The sequence below is a fragment of the Triturus cristatus genome, chromosome 6 (assembly GCF_964204655.1).
Source record: "Triturus cristatus chromosome 6, aTriCri1.1, whole genome shotgun sequence".
Classification (NCBI taxonomy): domain Eukaryota; kingdom Metazoa; phylum Chordata; class Amphibia; order Caudata; family Salamandridae; genus Triturus; species Triturus cristatus.
In genome coordinates, this window is record NC_140589.1 from 1,126,981,986 (window position 1) to 1,127,002,828 (window position 20,843).

The window sequence follows — 20,843 nt, forward strand, 5'->3', positions numbered from 1 at the left end:
ACACGAGCGTGGCAATGCAAGTAAATAAAACACTTTTAGGCCTTATTAAGAGTTTGGCGTTCCTTCTGTCAGCTCGCCACCGCCGTGCCTACAAGAGGACCACCAAGTCCTTTGTGTGCCCTCCCACTAGATTATAAGTGCAATCCAGGGCAGGCAGGTGGTGCTTCGGCAGACTCACGCCGGCGGCTGTGTAAGGCTCATAGGAGAGCCTTAACAGCAGACCTCTGCCGTGACAGCACCTGCAGCACGTTCCTGCATGGTGTAGCATTCATGCCACACCATGCAGGAACAGGGGTGCAGCTCCAGAGGGCACCACATGATCCCCTGCATGCACACTCCACAGGCTCAGAAGTGGCAGGGGGCCCTTTTAGGGCCCCTTTAGTTGCCTCACTGCTACCCTTTTCATGGCAGGCTTACTGCCATGAAATGGGTGGAAGAAAGCCATCTTGTAAAATGCTCGTCAGAACCGACATCAGCACCGCCATAATATTGAGGCCAGTTGCAGACCACCGGTGCAGCGGGGTCCTTGATCTCCGCGGCTGTCTCTTGGTGGTCCAACTGCCACACTCAGAATACGGCTGTGTGTGCTTTACAGGTTGTCTCTAATACACGTCTGGGATAGTTGACTCTACTTTTGTGCATTCCTTCTACACAGCCACAGACACAGGAAGGGCTGGGCATGATTTAGCAACCATCTGCATTTATCTTCGTTCCGATTGGTCTTCCTTGGCAGATGGGAGGAAGAGCCTCACCCTGACACTTTAAAGGGTTGTGGCCTGACCCCACAGAAAGGACTGATAACCCCCACTGGTAGTCTGGAGTGAGGGCTGGGTTGAAAGAGACACTGGTGCACTTCAAAACCACTCATTGAAGTTTCTCTCACATCAAAAGCACATTTGGGTTCAAGTACTGGAGCTCTGATCCTATCAAATTAGACACTTCTGGATCTTGAACTGAACCTCTGTCAGTGGACTGCAGTGTTGCTCAGCTGACACACCTGGACTGCTTTTCTGGAAGGACTGCTTTCCTGCTTGTTGCAGACATGCTGCCTGCTGCTCCCTGACTCTGCTGGAAGGAGAGCTGGAGAGAGAGCTTCACTCCAAAGTGATCTCCAAGGGCTTGTTAGCTTGCCTCCTGGTTCTGAAGTCTCAGGGACAGAAAAGCCTTCCTGTAGATCTGCTGGTGCTGCTGGACTCTGCCTTCTGGGAGTTCTACCCTTGCCTAATGTGCCCCCTTCAAGTTCTGGGCCTCAGAAGTGGGTTCTGCATCTGAGTTTCTGGCAAATCCGCCGTGAAGTAATACAAAGCCTTGCAAATCCTCGCCGCACAGCTAACACCTCTCGGAACTGATGGCGCAAAGCATCTCCGCGCAGACTGCGCCTCAGGATCCAAGGTACTGTGTTCAGCAGTTCCAAGTGGGTTCCTGTAGCCGGCCCTCGCTTCATCACGGTAGGCCTGAAATTTGGATTTGGCCCTCGCGACCTGAAGTAACCTTTTTTGCGTTACCTGCTTCTAAGCGCTTCATTGCATTTATTTCTGCAAAATTCAATATCTTGGCTTCTACTTGATGGATTTTGACTGTTTTGGTCTTGTTTTACTCAGATAAATATTCACTATATTCCAAAACTGTTGTCGAGCCTTTTTGTGATGTATTTACGGTGTTGTTGCATGAGTTATAGCACAAATACTTTCCACATTGCCTTCTAAGTTAAGCCTGCCTGCTTTGTGCCAAGCTACAGTAGGGTGAGCACAGGATAATTTAGGATTGTGTTGTGACTTACTCTGACTAGGATTATGGTCCATACTTGGACAGGGTGCCTAACTCTGACAACAAGAGATTCAATTTTTAACAAAAGACAATTGACTTACTTCCATATCTATGGGAGTAAAGAAAAAGGAAAAAGATCTAAACCACCCATAAGAATCTCTTGTGCTCTAAAAACGGTAAATCAGGAAATAAACCTCCTACTCAGGAACTAATATAAATCTTTCAGAATTTTAAGGCAGCGTGAAATCTATCATCTTAAGCACAAAAGAGTTAGATTGAAAGTGACAGAACGGAGAAAGGAAGAGGACAGGAAGTGGATTAACTTGAGGGAAGCTGCCGCCTCTAAGAATGCAAGAAAATACTGGACTGTAATCGCAGAATACTGCAACTTTAGAGTTGCCGCTCAAGCATTTCCGATATCGTATAATGCCCGGACCGAGTATATCTTTGAGCTATACGCTTGTAACTCACGCAGTAGTGATTTGTTTGTCCTAAGTGTTGATGCAGAATTCTTAGTTTCATATGGTTTACCTTCTGATAAGGAGATTTATTAAAGTTGCAAGAATGTCTGATGCCATGGGCCGCAGTGAATTCCCGATAGCAATCATTAAGCAAGAGCTCTCCTTATGGTATACCTTTCTATGCGTTATTCCAGCAATAATACTTCTCGGGTGAGATTCCATCTACCTGGAAGGGAAGCAATATTATTCCTCTGTATAAAAAAGGATCGAAAACTTCTCTCACCAGTTATCAATCAATCAATCATTTGTAGAGCGCACTACTCACCCGTGAGAGACTCAAGGCGCTAAGGGGGGGATGGGGGCGGGTGCTGCTACTGCTCGAACAGCCAGGTCTTGAGAAGTCTCTTGAAGGTCAGCAGGTCCTGGGTCTGTCGCAGGTGGATGGGGAGGGTGTTCCATGTCTTGGCGGCGAGGTGGGAGAATGATCTGCTGCCGGTGGTCTTTCGGTAGATGAATGGAACGGAGGCGAGGTCAGCGGAGCGAAGCTGGCGGTTGGGAGTTTAGAGGGTGAGTCATTTGTTGAGGTATGTTGGTCCGGCGTTGTGGAGTGCTTTGTGGGTATGTGTGAGGAGCTTGAAGGTGATCCTCTTGTTGATGGGGAGCCAGTGCAGTTCTCTCAGGTGGGCAATGATGTGGCTGTGGCGGGAAATGTTGAGGACGAGGCGTGCAGAGGCGTTCTGTATGCATTGAAGTCTTTTCTGGAGTTTGGCCGTGGTTCCCGCGTAGAGGGCGTTGCCGTAGTCCAGACTGCTGCTGACGAGGGCCTGGGTGACCGTTCTTCTGGTACCTGTGGGGATCCATCTGTAGATCTTGCGAAGCATGCGGAGGGTGTTGAAGCAGGAGGAGGAGATGGCGTTGCTGGGTCATTGATAGTGATGAGTCCGGGATGAACCCAGGTTGCGTGCGTGGTCGGTGGGTGTCGGCACAGCTCCCAGCGTGGCCGGCCACCAGGAGTAGTCCCAGGCGGAGGGGGTGGAGCCGAGGATAAGGACCTCCGTCTTGTCTGTGTTCAGTTTCAGGTGACTGTTCTTCATCCATTCGGCGACGGCCTTCATTCCTTCTTGGAAGTTGGCTTTGGTGGTGGCAGGGTCCTTGGTGAGGGAGAGGATCAGCTGGGTGTCGTCGGCGTATGAGACGATGTTGAGGTCATGCGATCGGACGATGTTGGCAAACGGTATCATGTAGACGTTAAAAAGGGTCGGGCTGAGGGATGATCCTTGGGGTACGCCGCAGGTGATCTTGGTGGCTTCAGATTGGAATGGAGGGAGGCGGACTCTCTGGGTTCTGCCGGTGAGGATGGAGGTGATCCAGTTCAGGGCTTTGTCGCGGATCCCTGCGTTGTGGAGGTGTGTGCGTAGAGTGTGGTGGAAGACGGTGTCGAAGGGGGCCGTGAGGTCTAGGAGGATGAGGGCCGCGGTTTCGCCATTGTCCAGCAGGTTTATAGGCAAGTTATAGGCAGATTGCCCTTGTGGATGCAATAGGCAAATTATTTGCCAAAACCATTCTTCTCCATCTTTAAGAGTGGGCATTTGGAAACAACATCATTCCTGTAGAGCAGGCTGGTTTTGGGAAGAACTTTCGTACCCTTGATAAATTTGCGCCTTTACAAACACACATTGACAAGTATCCACAGATGAGGGGCATGCCCATGTGCTCTGCATTTATTGATTTCTCCAAACCGTTCTATAGGGTAGACCAAGGGACGCTGTGGAGAAAATTACAAGTGCTAGGAATCCTGGCACATCTCTTGAAGCTAATAATAGCCCTTTACTCTTCCACGTGAACTCAAGTCCTGATGGGTGGGAACCAAGGTTAGTCAAAAATAGTGGTGAAGCAGAATGGTTTGAAGCAGGGGTGTCTTCTGGCGCCGCTGCTCATTTCGCTTTATATTCATGATCTGCCTAGCAGAGTAGTTACGGAACAGGGCATCCATCCGAAACTCTGTCCAATGGACGTTTGATGTCTTTCATACACCGACGATGTAGTTCCGATGGATTAAACTCCAATAGGACTCCAAGGGCGTCCTGGCGCGCTGGGAGACAATGCGGAGGAGCATTATTTAAAAATGAATATCTCAAAGAGCAAAGTCTTGACTTTCAGAAAATAGGGTCCTAGGATTAGGCAAAATGTCAGTTCGTTTTTCGGGATTGCAAAGATCTAAAAAGTGCAATATTACCCTTATTTGCGCAGGAATTTTTCAAGTAATTGTAGCATTAACGATCATATGAACCACTGTGAAAGTAAGGCACTGTTCGAGGCTTCACAGGTGGATTGCTCTTGGGAGAAGGGCCTCTAGCATTAGAGAACAGAGCTTGGGTTTGAATAATAGCGGACTTCTTTTGATATCAGGCGTGCCTATAGTGGACCAAGGGTTGAGGATGCCAGGGGGCAGCAGGTGGAACGGGAAACCATGAGTCATACAAATATTATGTTGTACGGGGAGGAACTACTTGTAGGTAACTCAATACCTAGCTCTGTATTTGTGGAAAGAATTTGTGTAACGATTCTGTAATTACGTGTGTTTTGTTATGCCAATACTGTTTAGCAATGCTGTGCAACATCCCCGATGCTGTGCAGCATTGCTACATTAAAAAAAAAAGTCTAAAGCGTAATTTGGCAGGCTTGCGCATCACACATGGGTGAGCCTACAAAAGGATTAGGCTGATTTTCTTTTCTTTTTATTTGACAATCCAACTTAGATCAGCAAATAAAAAGAGAAAAAAAAACACAAAGGCATTTTTGTTTTGGAAAGCAGGTGGGCTGGAGTATCACGGGAAGGCGGTGTGGATTAAAGATGGGGGAAAAGCAGATGGGGGAAACAAGTTAGGCATGGGGCATGGGAACAATACAAGAAGACAATGGGGTCTGAAGCAGGTGCAGTGGGAAGCAACATTGAGGGCGCTGGGTGGATCAAACTGGTGAAAAGGAGAGCAAAGTGGTGCACCGAGGGCAGGGGATAAAAGCAAAGATGCAAGAGATAGAGAGAGCAACGTGGAGCTAGAAGGGGGAGACACACAGGCGAGAAAGCACCAAAGGTGGGGGAGTACATGACGGCAAGCTCATCATGAAGTGGAAGGAGGGAAATCCACACTGGCATGATATAGCTGCACCTATGAGAGGGGAATAGAAGATCGTTAGGGAGACAGCTTGAAATAGATTCAGTCTAGTGGTGGGCTTGAACAAAAAAAACGAGAAGTGTAAGGACACAGAAATGCATCCATGCTCCCGGAAAGAGGGGGCGGTGGGGAACACAAGAAGAGAAGAATGCCCACACACTCAGGAATAAATAAGAAGCAAATGAATGAGTGTGACAATGAAGTCAACCAATCCTAAGCAATGGGCGGGCTCTAAGCCTTCTGAAGTTAATAATACGTCTCGCAACAGACAGCGCATGTGGCATGTGCTGTCTAGTAGGCAAGGCCTAGAAATAAGTAAGAGAAAAAATAAATAAGTCCAGGATCCCAAAGTTTTCAATTGGCGCCTGCTACTTGCGCTTTCGAATGCAGGTGCTGCCTAGTTTTGATTCCACCTCAGAGCTCTTTCATCCACCACCCTACACTTCCTGTGTTTTTCTATCTCACTCTTGCAGGTTCTTTTTAATTACCTGTGCCTTTCTTTGTCACGGTTTTCCCACCCTTCTCTCTTTTATGCCTGTCCCTTGGTCTGAGTCAAATACATGATGAAAAAGAATCCTTCATTATGGGTGCTGGTGCCGACCACCTGCAGCCGCTTTCACACAAAGCCTCGTTGCTTGGGAGGCCTCTTCTCAGAGCAAACGCGGGTAAAATGTCCATATCATCCGCCAGAGTGTCCTTAAGACAACTCATGGCCATATATTTTGCACACATGTTTTTGAAACGCGTGAAGTGCGTGAGAGCGTGCCTCGTCAGTTAAAAGCGAAACTCACACACATACATGCGCGCGTGACTTCATACATACAAACAGCTCAGGCACATATTCTCACGCTGGGGTGCACGCGCCGAACTCCACACGCTGCCACTCCAGCGTCTCGCGTGCTGGCACACAAAACGCACACACTCACATGCATACTAGCACAATTGCACTTCAGACTTCAAAGGGCCCTGTTTTGGCATTCATTCTCCTTCGGATAGTATTTCAGGTAACCTACCACCACGTCTTTCTTCTCATATGCATCCCTTCCCATCTCTACAGCTAACAAATGCGAAACGTTTCATTAAAGCAACATATGTCCAATTGCGTTAAAGGTAATATTCAAAGGCCCAGTGCAGTGCCCGCTTCTCTGATCCCCTGGCCGGCAGCTGGCAGAGCGTTAAATCAGTTAACAGTTGGGTTATTGTCGTGCTGCTGCGGCCAGGCTCTGCTGAATGGGCTCCTGTGGTCAGTGGCATGTCTATTGTTCCTTGGCCCCCGCACTGCCCCCCCGCCCCATCTCCTTCGCCACCATGCATGCTCAGCTCGAGAACCGTGGAATCCAGTGAAGGCTTTAGCCACTGAGGCAGGCTCAAAGGAGAAGTTCCTTTCGGATTTCCATCATGTTTTATTTACTTCCTTACATTCCCGTCCTGTTCTTTTTTAGGGGTTCTTTTTTAGGGGTTCTGCAGAGGCAACCAGCTTAGTGCCAGATCCGCAGTATATGCGGTGTTAATGGTCTCGCTCACCTTTTCCTCCGTTTCTTCTTCAATTTTAATTTCCCCTTTATTTATTTCGTTTCCTTGCCTTCTTTTTTTCTTCTTACTTCTTTCTCTTCCTCTGTTCCCTTCTCCGATCCTCCCTTCATTCCATTCCTAACTCATCCTTCTGTCTTTCATTTTCTTCTTGCAATTTCTTCTTTTTCACTCTACCCCACCCCATTCTTTCTTTCTCCCCCTCAATTACTTCCTGCTATCATTTTTACTTTCCTGCTATCATATGTCCCTTTTTCCCACCCTTCTCCACCTTCCGCTTTCTTTCTCTCCATTGCTTCTATTATTTTAGCATTCTATCTTCCCCACTCTCACATACTCTTTCCTTTTCCTCATAACTGCTGTTTTTCTTTTACAAGTTCTTTTCGGTATTTCCTTCTCTCTGTCTCCATCAGAAATTATTTCTTGAGTCTTTTTTGTTTCTTTTTTGTTTCAGTTTGAATTTCTCTTTTTATTTCTCCATAATCATTTCCTATTCTTGTCCCCCTTTCACCCTTTCCTCCACCATTGTTCTTAATTTTCTAATTTATTTCTCTCATGTCAACATCTCTTCCTTTTATTTCCCCTAGTTTTGCGGTAGCTGTTTGATCCTCTCCCATGATATTTTCTGTGAAATCCCTCGTTTTTTTTGTCTTATTACATCATTGTCTGGAATCTAAATTGTTTCTTACTTTGTGGAGTCTGTGTGCCTTCCTTTCAGAGGCATTGTGTGATTCTCAAGTGCCCTAGGACTCACGCTAGGTTCAGATTTATGAGACTGACCTCTGCAGAAGTGCACCATCATCTTGACTGCTCCCAAAACCATAAGTTCCCAGTCATGTTTTTCCCTTCTTTCTCCCTCTAACCGGTCCAAGCATACATCAATCTGCTTTTGTACTGGGCCGCCCGGAGGTAGAAGCCTGGATAACAAACTGCCCCTTCTATGCAAAATAGGTTTTCATCAGTTGGGTTTTTACTGCCTATATTGTTTGTTGTAAATGTTCAGACTAGAAAGAACTACTCTGGGATGCTGTAAAGACAAGGCTTTTGGATTATGTTGCGGGTGAGATTGGTGAAAGTTCTCCTACACATCAGCATTACAATGCCAAGCAGCAGGTCAAAGTCTCAAAATTCCCACATTCATAAAATGATCAACTTTGGCCAGACTGCAGAATGTGTGCCACCGCTTTATATTTGAACCAGATTTATGGCTTCACTAGCCCGCATTCCCTCCTTTGAGGTACAGAAAGCCACCTACTGTGATCAGCGTTTGAGGCAGAATGGCCAAAACAGGCTCTGTTGACAGGGAGTCAGTATAGAAAGAATACAATATTTTATTAAACAGCTGTGATTGTTCACTACGCTGACGCGCACTCACTCAGACCATATGGAATAGCACCAATCTTATCACTCACTTAGAAATCCCACCAGCACCTTGTAAATGGACAGCTAACGTATCGTACCTGACTACGGTCAAGCCGAGTACCATAGGACCCCCATTCCCATTATCATTCACCATTCAGGATAAACTTAAGTCATATAACCTTATACACAAAGAATAAGTTACAAAGTCACAAGACCTAGCTCACCATACAGATCACCAACGTGGGGAAAGTCTTTATCCTCCAAACTATATCACTAGCCTCCCTCACTTGGCCCAGGGAACAAGAATGAAGCATCTCTCACAGAGACCAGCTGTATGCATAAGCTGCAAGAGCGGCTAGATTGCCAACTTTGGTGCTGGAAACCAAGGTTCAGCCAGTGGTGGCTGGTCCATAGGGGCGCCAGAGTGGCACCCCACTAAGCATCAACACAAAAAAGAAACTCACTGTTCGGGCAACAGGAATGTAAGCAGACGAATTGACAGCTTTCACAATTCGTCTGTTTACATTTCCGGCCTATGCTTCACACAGGTGAAAGTGCGTATGTCAACGCACAGTGCAGGCGAGAGCAGGAGGAGTCCAGAAGGTGGTCTTACTGCGAATGTGAGAGAGGAGCACTCTTCAGTTCAGCTTCCGACTCACATTCACAAACCATTAGATATGCTGTGCATGCCTAGTGTAGTGCAGCATGTCTGAAGATAGCATCCTGCTAGGGCGGTGACGTGTTTTTGACACAGTCGCCCCATGCCCTGGCAAATGCCAGGATACAGCCGAGTAAACAAGAGTCAGCCGCCCCCAGTCGCATCCAGTCTTATGATTTGGCAATACCAGCACGTGATCTCGAAAAACGTCTCCCGCGATTCTTGACTGGCAACAACCGAACCTGACCTGCGCGCTTAAACCAGCTGCACTCCCGGCACACTTTAAGAAACTCTGCTTTTTACAAAATGGTAAGATCTGGCTTTTAAGCGAGCTGCGTCTTTGCGAGTTCTAGACCCAGCAACATTGAAAAACAGCGCTGCTCGCCTCTCAGCCTTACTGCTCAGGTAAGCGCTGCGTTTTACATTTACATGCAAGGAGAGAGGACAGATCTATAAGTTTTAGTTTGAGTGCTTAAAACACCAATAGGAGCATGATAATTAGATTTCATTACTGGGAAGGGTTCAAAGGGTGGTGGTGGGATAAAGTACGAGAGCAAAGCAGACTGAGGTTCGGAAGCCATGGGGTGTATAGCAGTGAGCAGTGTAGCAAGGGTTTCTCTGATACTGTTAATTTTGGAGGTGATGTAAGATGCTAATTCTTTTTCAGATAGTCAAGATTGTGAGACAGGAGTACATGGTGGAGAGAGCAGATTGTTGACTGTGCGTGGGACTGAAGCAAGAGGATGGGTTTTTGGAAGTATTCTGATTCGTTGTTGTCTAGGGCTAAAAACAATTTAGCTAGTGTAATTCTATTTCTTCAGGATTTTCAGTGTTATACTTAATGTGATTTATGAAGATGTGTTTGCACCTTGGTTTTCAAAGAATGGATTTTAGGTGAGACGTGCAACTGTCGATTTGACGCAGAAGATGCCTGCGCGTAGACGACAGTTTGAGTACAAGGCATTTTTAAGGTGCACTCAAATTGCTTGGATTACATAGCTAGTTGCAGCGGCAGAAGGTAGTTGCGGATATGGGATGTAGTTTAGGACAGCACGGAGGGAGCTGGGAAGCTGTTTCCTTTTAGAGTTGGATTTGGATGCAACAAAGGGAAGGGATGGAGGGATACTGATCAGAATTTGAATGAATGCATGATCAAATGTGTATCAAAATGTCAAAATAATACTACAACAGAATGTGCTACATTATGAGGCATAATTTGTCATTTCTTGCTGCTTAATTTAGTCAACACTTCTGCATAATGTGGTCCTCCTGTGGGACACAATTCCAGTGACCCTGATTGAATCACAGAGGTTGTGACACAGACACAAGCAAGACACATAATCGGAAACACAGACACCACCCCTCCTCACACAAACACACACATACACACTAATATCACACACATCAGTATCTCATGACACGGCAGTCACGCAGTCCAACACCACTTTGGGGTACCAGTGTTATAGCCAGGGCCACAGGATTTATTCGATGCTGCTGCGTTTTAGGCATAATTATGGATTTGAAACCTTAGCTATATAATCCATCATCTACAGCCTAAGTTAAAGATTCTAACAAAAAACATCAGAAAAAGGATCAAATGTTACTAAAAATGCAGTAATATGTGGCTGCACAGTGGAAGGCCCTTCGCATAGTGTTAGCATGTGCAAAAAATGACATAATAATGAAATAATACTTCCCTGCATTACACTGTAAAATGTAGTCACCCCTGCTGCATAATTTGGTACTTCCTGTTGCATAATTCCAGAGGACCTGATTAAAGTGCTGCTGCTCTTCCGGTCCTTGAGAGAGGTTGAGAGAAGCAAAGTAGCGAGATGGAAGGGTAATAGGGGTCATAAGGAGGAGGCTGGGGTATTGCTGGGTGTATTGCATTATTAACCTTCCTGCTTCCTCTAATTTGCTTGAAAATGCCCCCCTCCCGAACCCTCTGTAGGTTGCTCTGGCTCACTCGCCACAGTGCAGTACCGCAATATTTTACGCCCACCACTTTCAGATGTCACCAGCCACCACTGGGTTCAGCCTCGGGGTCACGTCCACATCCTGCGGTTCTGGACAAATCACTTAATCTCCCCGTGCTTAAATGTGTCCTTGTGTAACGTAACCGGTGCTCATGTAAAGCGCTCTAATACCTTCGGGTCGAGTTCGCGCTACATAAATCTGCATGAAAAAAAAAGAAGAGCTATGCTGTGTATAAAACGTACATAGCCAAATTCTGTTGATTTGACATATATATATATATACACACACACACACACACACACACACACACATACATACATTATTTATGGATTTAGAGACAGTGTTTTGGCGTATGAAATTCCACAATTTTTCAGAACATTAAATTTAAATAGTCTGAGGGGATATTTGTAGAATACACATGATTATTCACTCTGGATTGTATTGTATTTTATTGTAATTGCATTTATATAGTGCTTACTACCCCTGACGAGTCGTTGAAGCGCTTTTTCTTTGAGTAGCATGCTATTCCGGAACCCATAAAGAATTAGTGTTGAATTAGTATAGTGAAATATGAAAGTAATTTGAGTGGTGGATAGGTTATTCAGTTATTTGGATTCAGAAGGATAGCGGAGGGATAGGAGAGGGAAAAAGGTTTGCAATTATATAGCGCTTGTTGCCCCTGAAGGGATGTTGAAGCACTTTTTTGGCGAGTAGCACGCTACTCCAGAACCCATAAAGGATTAGTGGTGAAATAGTATAGTGAAATATGAAAGTAATTTGAGTGGTGAATATGTTAGTCAGTTATTTGGATTGAGAAGGATAGCGGAGGGATAGAAGAAGGAATAAGGTTTGTATTTATATAGCGCTTGCTACCCCGATGAGGTGTTGAGACGCTTTTTCAACATGTAGCACGCTACTCTGGAACTCATAAAGGATTAGTGGTGAATTAGTAAAGTGAAATATGAAATTTGAGATGTGATGGCCTAGGGTCGTGTTGATTGCTCGTCAACTACAATATTTCAGACTGAAATTGTCAGTCATCAGCTTTCAGATATTTACTGAACATGGAGTAGTAGCTTACACCCTAAAAATGGGCTCTTTAGAGGTTCATAAGGGTTCTCCTGCCATAATTACACCTTTTAAGTTTTCTTGGTAAATTGACAGAACCAGCCCAGAATCCAGGCTCCTGCAAGTATGTAATGTAGTGCCAGTGTCAGTAGGTAAATCCAAGTCCATAGGATATGTACATCTCAGCAAGATCCATAAGAGCATCAACGCGCCGGATCACGCATGCATAAGAGAGAAACTCAGAACCAACAGGTCCCCACTTAATTCTAAATACTGCAAAATCCTCCAATTTATTGCCAGGCCCTGGAAGGTTGTTCCACCATCTGTCTGAGGCCTCTTTATTTAATTTCATTACAGTATTTGTTTAATGTGGATCCAGCTTGGTAGGCAGTGTGTTACAGAGAGAAAGAATTGGCTATTACCAGTACAGTCTACACCACCAGCATGAAGAGGCCTCTTTTATCTTATTACGGTACTTTCATCGTGTTGGCCCACCTCAGAAGACAGTGCAGCGCTTTACAGAGAGAAGGAATGGGCAGTCGCCCATACAATCTGTACCATCTTCCTAACGCGCATACCCCTGGTAACATGTACATTGCGTACCAGCTGCTTGAAGCCTCTTGAAGGGCACTTCAGAGCTTTACAGGGAATAAACATATCCCAACTTGGAAAGGTAATAGCAGAAGAAACTAGCATTTACAAGAGCAGACTCACACCAAATCTTTTTCAAGAATGTTCCCTTACATGAAATGGGAAGTACTTTCTTTTGTCCACAAATTATGCAAAATGTATACACAGAAACACATAGAGCATTGGCTGTAGAATAACCAATTAGGCAAACGTAATTGTAGGAGCTCTAGCACTAATAAGAGTGAAAGCAGCCATAGCAGTTCCAGTATTAATGCTAGTGCTGGCAGTAATGCACCATGTGCTATTTCTTGTAGTAGTGCCAGCAGGAGGAATAACACCAGTTACAGCAGTGTGCCAGTAGTAATAGTATTAGTACTACTACTCCTTTACGGTGTACTCTTACACGTGGTATTACAAGTAGTACTGGTGCTGCTAGATGTTTTATGAATAGCAATGCGGCTACCAGCAATATTACAGGAATACTACTTCTTACAACGCTTGTGATAGGACTAAAGCAATTCTTTGAGGTAGTAATGACAGAAGACTACTTTAAGTAACATTCCCTATAGTGTGTTAATTGTATGCATTTCGATTGTGTTTCACTTTAAACAGTATATGAACGGAAACTATGACAGTTACTCAGTGTAGGCAGCCACCTCATGTTCATGCACTTTTTAGATGAAAACCGAGTAGGAGATATTGACTCGAGAATGTTGTTGGTAGATGATTAGAATTCAATGGAATAACATAAATCCGGTGATTTGGTTGTGGGTTTTATAGTTATAGTTTAGGATGGGTTGTTCCTGTTAGAGAAGGACTAACACAGATTAGCCTATTGGTCTCTGTTTACAGTGGAACAGTGGGCAAAAAACAATGGAATGGAATGTGGCTTGAGCTTTCTCATAGGCTGAGATGAATGCATGTCTTCCTTCTGAAACTCTTGTTTGTTTCTTATAGTTATACATCCCATAGAGCCACTGCCCGAATGATGGCTCGTATATTCGATTAGATCCCTCCGTTTGTTTAATAACTCCTATGGTGGCAGATATCGTGATAGTTTTGGGGGATGCTATCGTTCGTTAATATTTTTTCTTGGGTCTCTTTGTGCAGCCCATATTGATTCATTGCAATTTTGACACACCCCCTACAGAACAATAGATTGATAACTAAATCTTTATCTGGGATAGTGTACTGCTTAACCTCACACATTTGACCTGCGCTATCGTGATTATTCTACAAGGTATGCTATTAGATAAGCTGTTAATGCATATATAATGTCCATGTGACCAATTAAAATATCAGTGGGGTGCCTGAGGGATGAGAGCTGAGCTGTCATGCTTTGCCATCTCTGGATTTTCTGACTGCACAAAGATAACAGCTCATATGCCACGAAGATATGGCTGCGTCTGCTTACAGTAGTATAGTACATGGATTGATGCTTTTTGTACGTCTCTTGAATGTGTTTTGTCTCTATCCTTTTCCTGTTGTTCCTTTACCCTGGGGATAGTGCCTATTGATTGGCGTGCACGTTTTTTCCATGGTGTCAGTCAGTCAGTCAGTCATAATACTTTATTTCGATAAATCAATATCATAAAAAGACATAGGAACAAGTTTTTACACATAATCATCAAATGCAATAAATACATAATAAAACATGATATATATACATACTAGTACCACTTACATGTGAATACAAAAATATATACTTTCTATAAAATCCATACCTAAAAATACATTTAAAAGAGGTCAGTAAGGATAAAACAGGCTGTTCATATCGATTGCAAAAAACTCATCAATGTAAAAAGGATTCAAGTAATAACCAATACTAATACGAAATATGCAGTTCATCTTTCTAAAGATCCGAGGTCACCCGGTTATCGAACACCATCCTTTTATTAGCCCTACTAGCCCCCACAAGGAAGTTGGCAACATGAAACATTATCCTAGGGGTTTGTAATAGCTGGAGAAACAGTAGTGCTGGCTTGACCTGTGTGAACCCCACCTCTTTAAGAATCGGTCTCAAGAATTTCCTTCTTAGGACCGTGAAGTGGTCACAGAACATCAGAAAGTGCAAAGTGTTCTGGGTCGAGAAATTATCACACTTACATGGCGGGGCATTATCTGGTGAACTCCAGCTTGGAAAGTAGCCCAGAGATAAGTGGATCAAATTCAGCCGAAATCGAGTTAAGAGGAAGCGGTGATAGGGCCGGTTAACAATGGTCAGGTATGGTTCTGGGCCCACATGGGTACACAAAATAAGACTAGACCTTACCATTGGTTTCCCAAGCTCCACTTGTTCCCTATCTAGGCATAGCATATCTCTCATCATACCTTTAATTTGAGCTATGTCTTTCGTAGTTATACTAGAAGGGGCTAAGAAAAGATCTGGTCTCCCTAGCTTGCCGAGGCTATCTTTGATATAGGCTAGCCATGGAATCTTGCTAACCCCATCTAACTGCAAGCAATCTTTTAAAATGATGTGATTGAGGGGAATTTCATGATTCAGCCAGATCCTAAGCCAGGCCAAAACAGGGGCTATTTTAATCAGGTCTGAAATGTATCCCAACCCTAGTTCAGAATGAACAATGTATGTAGGAGTTGACTGGGGTACAGAAAGGACTGACCTGAGAAATTTATTTTCGGTAATCTGGATACTATCCGTTGAACAATAGCCCCAAATGGCGCTGCCATATGTGGCAACAGCCAAGCTTTTGGCTTTATAGAGTTGTAGCAAAGTGACTATTGGCCTAGCCCCCAATTTTTTTATAAAACTCTGAAGTGCAAAGGAAGATCTAGCAAGAGCAAGATTTCTATTTTTTATCTGGGGACCCCAGGATCCTCTCTCATCAAATGTAATCCCTAAATAGGGGAAAGTGGTTACTCTACAGAGCTCTTGTTTCCCGCATGTAAATGTTTTTATTAACTTGGTGTTTTTAGCCTTGCCCATTATCATGATTTGGGACTTTTTGACGTTAATCATTAAATCCAAGGAAGCCATGAAATCTTCAAATGCATCCAGTAAGCGTTGAAGGCCCACTCCAGTACGGGAGAGCAAAACAGCGTCGTCCGCGTATAGGAGAACTGGAATTCCCAGTTCACCTACTCGCGGAACGTCCAGAGTGGCTATTTTTAAGGAGGATTCCAATGCGTTTATATAGACCGTAAAAAGGAGGGGAGCCAAGATGCACCCCTGCCTTACCCCTCTTTCAGACTTAAAGTAACTAGTGCAGCGCCCTTCCGAGGTGACTCTGATCGCAGCAGTTAAGTCAGAATGAAGATCAGCTAAAAGACAGACAAGGGCCCTATCCAGTCCTATGTCAAGCAAGATATTCCACAGCTTGGAGCGATTTACAAGGTCGAAGGCTGACGAGAGGTCCATGAACCCCAGGTACATGGACCCCTCCCTAGCTCTCGTATATTTTTCGACCAGTAAATGCAAATTTAGGCCCTGGTCAATAGTGCTTCTTTTTGGCCTAAAACCATACTGCACATTGGAAAGTACACCTTTTTCAAGTAGCCAATCATTCAATCTAGATAGGATAACCCTACCCAATATTTTCACCGATGAGTCGATTAGGGAGATCGGTCTATAACAAGATGGGTCTAGCCTATTACCCTTTTTAAAAACCGGTATGATAATGGATTTTTTCCATGAATCCGGGATTTTGTCAATTGAGAGAACGTTAAAAACATTACATAAAATTTTGGACCAAAACTTAGGATCATGTTTAAAAACGTCCCCAGGGACCCCGTCAGGACCTGGAGCTTTGTTTTTCAAGGTCAGTTCTATTGCCCGTTCCACTTCAGCTACGACAAAAACTACAGTGGCCTTAGCGATACGTGAATCGCCAACTGCCTCTTCTATAGGGGCGGCAGTGATGACAGTACTATTGGATTCAGAGTATATCTCACTGAAGTGTTTAATCCAACCCTCATCAGGGATGTTTGCTTCTAAAGGCATATTTGAGTCCTCTGAAAAGAGTGGTTGGTTTATTATTTTCCAAAATAGGCCACTGTTTTTTAATGTAACAGGATCTAAAAGTTGCTCTAGAGCTGTATCTTTCAGGGCCCTCTTTCTTGCAAGAATTGTACGTTTGTATGCGGACCTTGCGCTCGAAATGTCCACACGGTTTTTAGGAGTGGCTTTCAGGGCTTTTAATAGATCACTATGAGCCTTTGAGCAGTTCTTGTCGAACCATCTTTTACCGACTAACTGCTTTGAGCTCGATGTATTCTCGAGGTTACGGGCAATTTCTGTACAGATATGGTCAAATGCCATTATAACCTGATTGCTCTGGGTTCTGTTAGATAGACATATTGCAACATCATCCTCGGTCCTAGACAGAACCTCCTGTAGGAGGGTTTCAGGGACTATTTTGGACCATTTTAGCCTACGGTTTTGGTCTTTAGGGATAAGATTAGCTCCCCCTTTATGTTTAAGAGATTTCAAAGAAATTACATCTGCAATCATTAGTTCTAATAAAACAGGATTATGGTCGCTAAAAACTGATACCTCTGTGTGATATTTAATCACGTTGTTTAACAGAAAAGGAGTCAAAAAAATATAATCAATAATAGTGCCCATGTCGTTTCCTTTAAACGTAGGGGATCTATCTTTCCCATCCCCACAAGTTGATTCGTATAGGTTCCAACTTGCTAAAAAAGATTCGAGGATTTCTCCACGCCTAGTATGTTCCAGGTGCACAATGGAAGAAAGGGGGGGAACTTCAATGTCCTGACTAGGGCATGGTAGGGAACATGGGTGTATATTAAAATCCCCTAGTAATATTAATTCAAAAGTATGTACATTAGTGTTATAGACTGACAAAAATTTGTCCAGTAACTCTAAATTGTGACTGGTACAATCATTGGCGTTAGAGTTATAAAAATTAACAAAAAGAATCTTAGCCCTGTCTTGCAGGGCAAGTTCAACAATCAAACAGTGATCGGAGCCAGATGAACATTGAGTAAGTTTACCCTTTATGTCCAGTTTGAATAAACTTAACAGGCCCCCCTTGGGTCGTCCAGCCACGCTGCTGATGGCTGGGATGCAGAAGTGGCTGTAGCCATCCATGGAGAAGCTATTTGTCTGGTCCCAGGTCTCTTGTAAAGCAATGATGTCAAAGGCTTTAAGTGTCAGTTGCCAATCCGGGTTCCCAATTTTGCTCTTTATTCCCGCAATATTCCAGGTGGCAATTTTGAGAGATGGAAATATAGCAGGTGGCTGAGTGGGATTCCTTGTTATGTCTGGAAGTCAATCATTTTCCTCCAATGAGGACAAAGCAGAATAACGGTTATGAAGGGGAAGACTGTTATACATCTGCCTGTTCACTGGCTGCTGACCGAAAGGATCACCTCCATTTTGGAACACAGGAGCGTTCAATGGCCTAATGGGATGAGGACCAGCCATTCCCCCTATAGAAGCGTTACCACGATGCTCTAGCTGATAGGATGGTGGTAAAAGAGTACTGACCAGATGACTATAGAAATAACCAAGTGGTCTGGCACAAACAGCGTGTTCCTGGAGTGGTAAAGAGGCTGCTCTAAGCAGGACAGTAGCAGCATGTTGCGGATATTTAAAATTAACAATGATACAGTCCCCCCCTATGTCTTTCTTACCGTGGCCAATCCAACCAACTCTACGAGTGGATAAAATATCGTTTGAGAAGGCCACCGGAAAACCACAATTCTTATTCAGCCAGGCAAGTGATTTATTTTTTAGAGCGTCATGGGTTTCCATCCCGGGATTAGACATGCAGGAGTCAACCTTAGGAACATTGGTTAATATTACAGTGTATGGAACACACTGTGGTGGAAGGTTGACAACATTTCTCCACATGGGTTTACTGTGCCCCGAGGCATCAACCCTTGGGGCGTTCTTCAGGGCGTTCTGACAACTATTTTGTACTATTTGAGTTTGTCGAAAAGATGGAGCTAGTGCAACTTTCGAGCCCATTAATGGTTGTGATGATGAGGTAGTAGACAAGGCGTTTGCAGTCTGAAATGCCTGATGATTACCCCCCGGACCATCTTCCCTGATATTGTCAGACGTGAAAAGGGCGGGCTCCAATAGACTATGTCCTGTAGGGCCCGAGGAATCAGGTTGAATAGAAGTCATTGGAGAGGTCCTAATCGAGTTAGAGTCTAGGAGACCCTTAAGTCTAGTAACCTCTAATGTGACTAAGTCTAACTTTGCCAGCAGTGGACTAATCAAGGCCTCTAGTTTAGACTCTAATATAGAAGCCAGGAGTTCAATATGTGGTGGATACAGGGGGCTGTTCTCGGCGTTATTTACGGTCTCTGAAACTTTATTTGAGGGTACAGAGTTAGCCCCCCCGGTCAATGGTGCTGTTCCTTGCTTTTTGGGTTTACGAGTCACTACCCTCTTAACCGGGAACTTCCTGCAGGCACGCACTGTTCTCCGAGCAGGGGATGGAGTTTGTATGCCCTTGATAGGCTATACCATGCTCTGGCTAGAACTGGAAACGTTGGTGATTTCCCCTTCGACAGTATTGACTAAAGTAGTTGCATCGGTATTTACGACTACATTATCAATATTGGCACTACCACTATTTAGAGATAACGTTGGGGAAGACAACATAGATGACCTTAGTGGTGATGTCTCCGGACTTGATCTGCCAAAGGAAATTCTCCTATCTTGATTGATCTTGTTTACCACTCTGACAAGATAGCTATCCATAGTCCTGGTTTCGCTAGTGGCAACAGTTTTCACTTGCCTGGGCTTAGACATGAGGTGTTCGACAAAGATTTACCACAACAAAAATTGAAACAGTAGGTTTTTCCCTGGGCTCCGTACTCTATAATGGGGGCGTTAGGTCCTACTGAACTTACGCACATGCACGACAATACTTTATGAACCTACTTGCGTAACCACGACAGGCGGATCACCAAAATCCATGGCCCTGCCCAGCCTCCTCCGGCCCCGGACGGCCACAGACGGCCCGCCCTCTGCCCGGGCTCAGCCCGGCGTCGCCCGCGCGCGTCCCGCGTCGCGGAGGGAGCTGTCGGTTATCAAGCGCCTCCGGGCGCGCTGGCGGCGGAAGTGGCGTCGGGAGGAGCAGTGGCTGATGGGGATTGTAGTCTCCTGGCGTGGACTGGCGGCCAAAGATACACCCAGCAAGGGTGCCCAGTCAGCTCTCCCCCTGCGTGTGGTCTCGCTGGGCTCTGCGGACTGCTCGTGGTCGATTCTGCGCCATCTCTGGATTTTCTGACTGCACAAAGATAACAGCTCATATGCCACGAAGATATGGCTGCGTCTGCTTACAGTAGTATAGTACATGGATTGATGCTTTTTGTACGTCTCTTGAATGTGTTTTGTCTCTATCCTTTTCCTGTTGTTCCTTTACCCTGGGGATAGTGCCTATTGATTGGCGTGCACGTTTTTTCCATGGTGGTTTAAGATAAGTGCCATGGAATGTGAGCGCCTTCTAGACTTCTAAACATAATAAAAAGGTGGTCACTCGTCAAAAATGTGAGAGGGTAGGTGAGGCTTTCCTGTAGGAGACACATTTAGAAGAGAGAAAGAGCTAAAATATCTCTAAAAAGGGAACGATGATTGTCAATAATCCAGCATGTGTGACCCAGTTTAATAAGATTTTAGGGGCACAGTGAACGTTGGAAAAAATTACGCCATGGTTAGGTGTTTACTACCAGAAATATAAACTGAAGGCTGTAATTGCATGTTAAGCTTGGCTTTTTAATAATAAGGGTAATGTTTTCCTGCAGTAAGATGTTCGCTATATTAGTTTCTAACCTGGGGTGGCTCCTCCGCAATGGCGGAGGAGCGCTGCCCCACTGGCTCAGAGCCAGCAAGTGAAAAATAAAACAATATTTTACTATCAATTTATTTTTCACATGTGCCGGGAAAGGGCAGTTCAAGGCATGGAAGGGGGGGGGGGGTGTGCTATGTGCACTTCTAAGCACACATGTGTCTTTGGCCGGCCGTATCTGGCCGGCCAAACATACAGGCGCACTTAGATTTCTCCAACCTGGCTGCATTGAGCAACCGGGCTGGAGCACCCCACAGACTCCCTGACCTGAGCAGAGCTTCTTCTCAGCCCACTCAGGCCAATCCATGTGCTGCCCTCAAGCATGAAAGCAAAGTGGGGTATTGGATAGGAGTCTATGAGGCTGTCCCAGTGCCTACTGGAACAAGGAAGTTCACGGAGGCACAACGCGATGTTGGAGGCGGCT

The 20,843-nt window shown here is 44.9% G+C and overlaps 1 long non-coding RNA gene across 1 annotated transcript in view; it reads left to right on the top strand.

Moving 5' to 3' along the window:
- The first annotated feature begins 9,178 nt into the window (after positions 1-9,178).
- The window catches only part of LOC146821082 (uncharacterized), a 391,873-nt gene continuing 380,208 nt past the window's right edge, over positions 9,179-20,843 (top strand). Inside the window, exon 1 of the long non-coding RNA XR_014963091.1 lies at positions 9,179-9,263. This is a non-coding gene — a long non-coding RNA (uncharacterized LOC146821082). The remainder of the gene's footprint in view (positions 9,264-20,843) is intronic.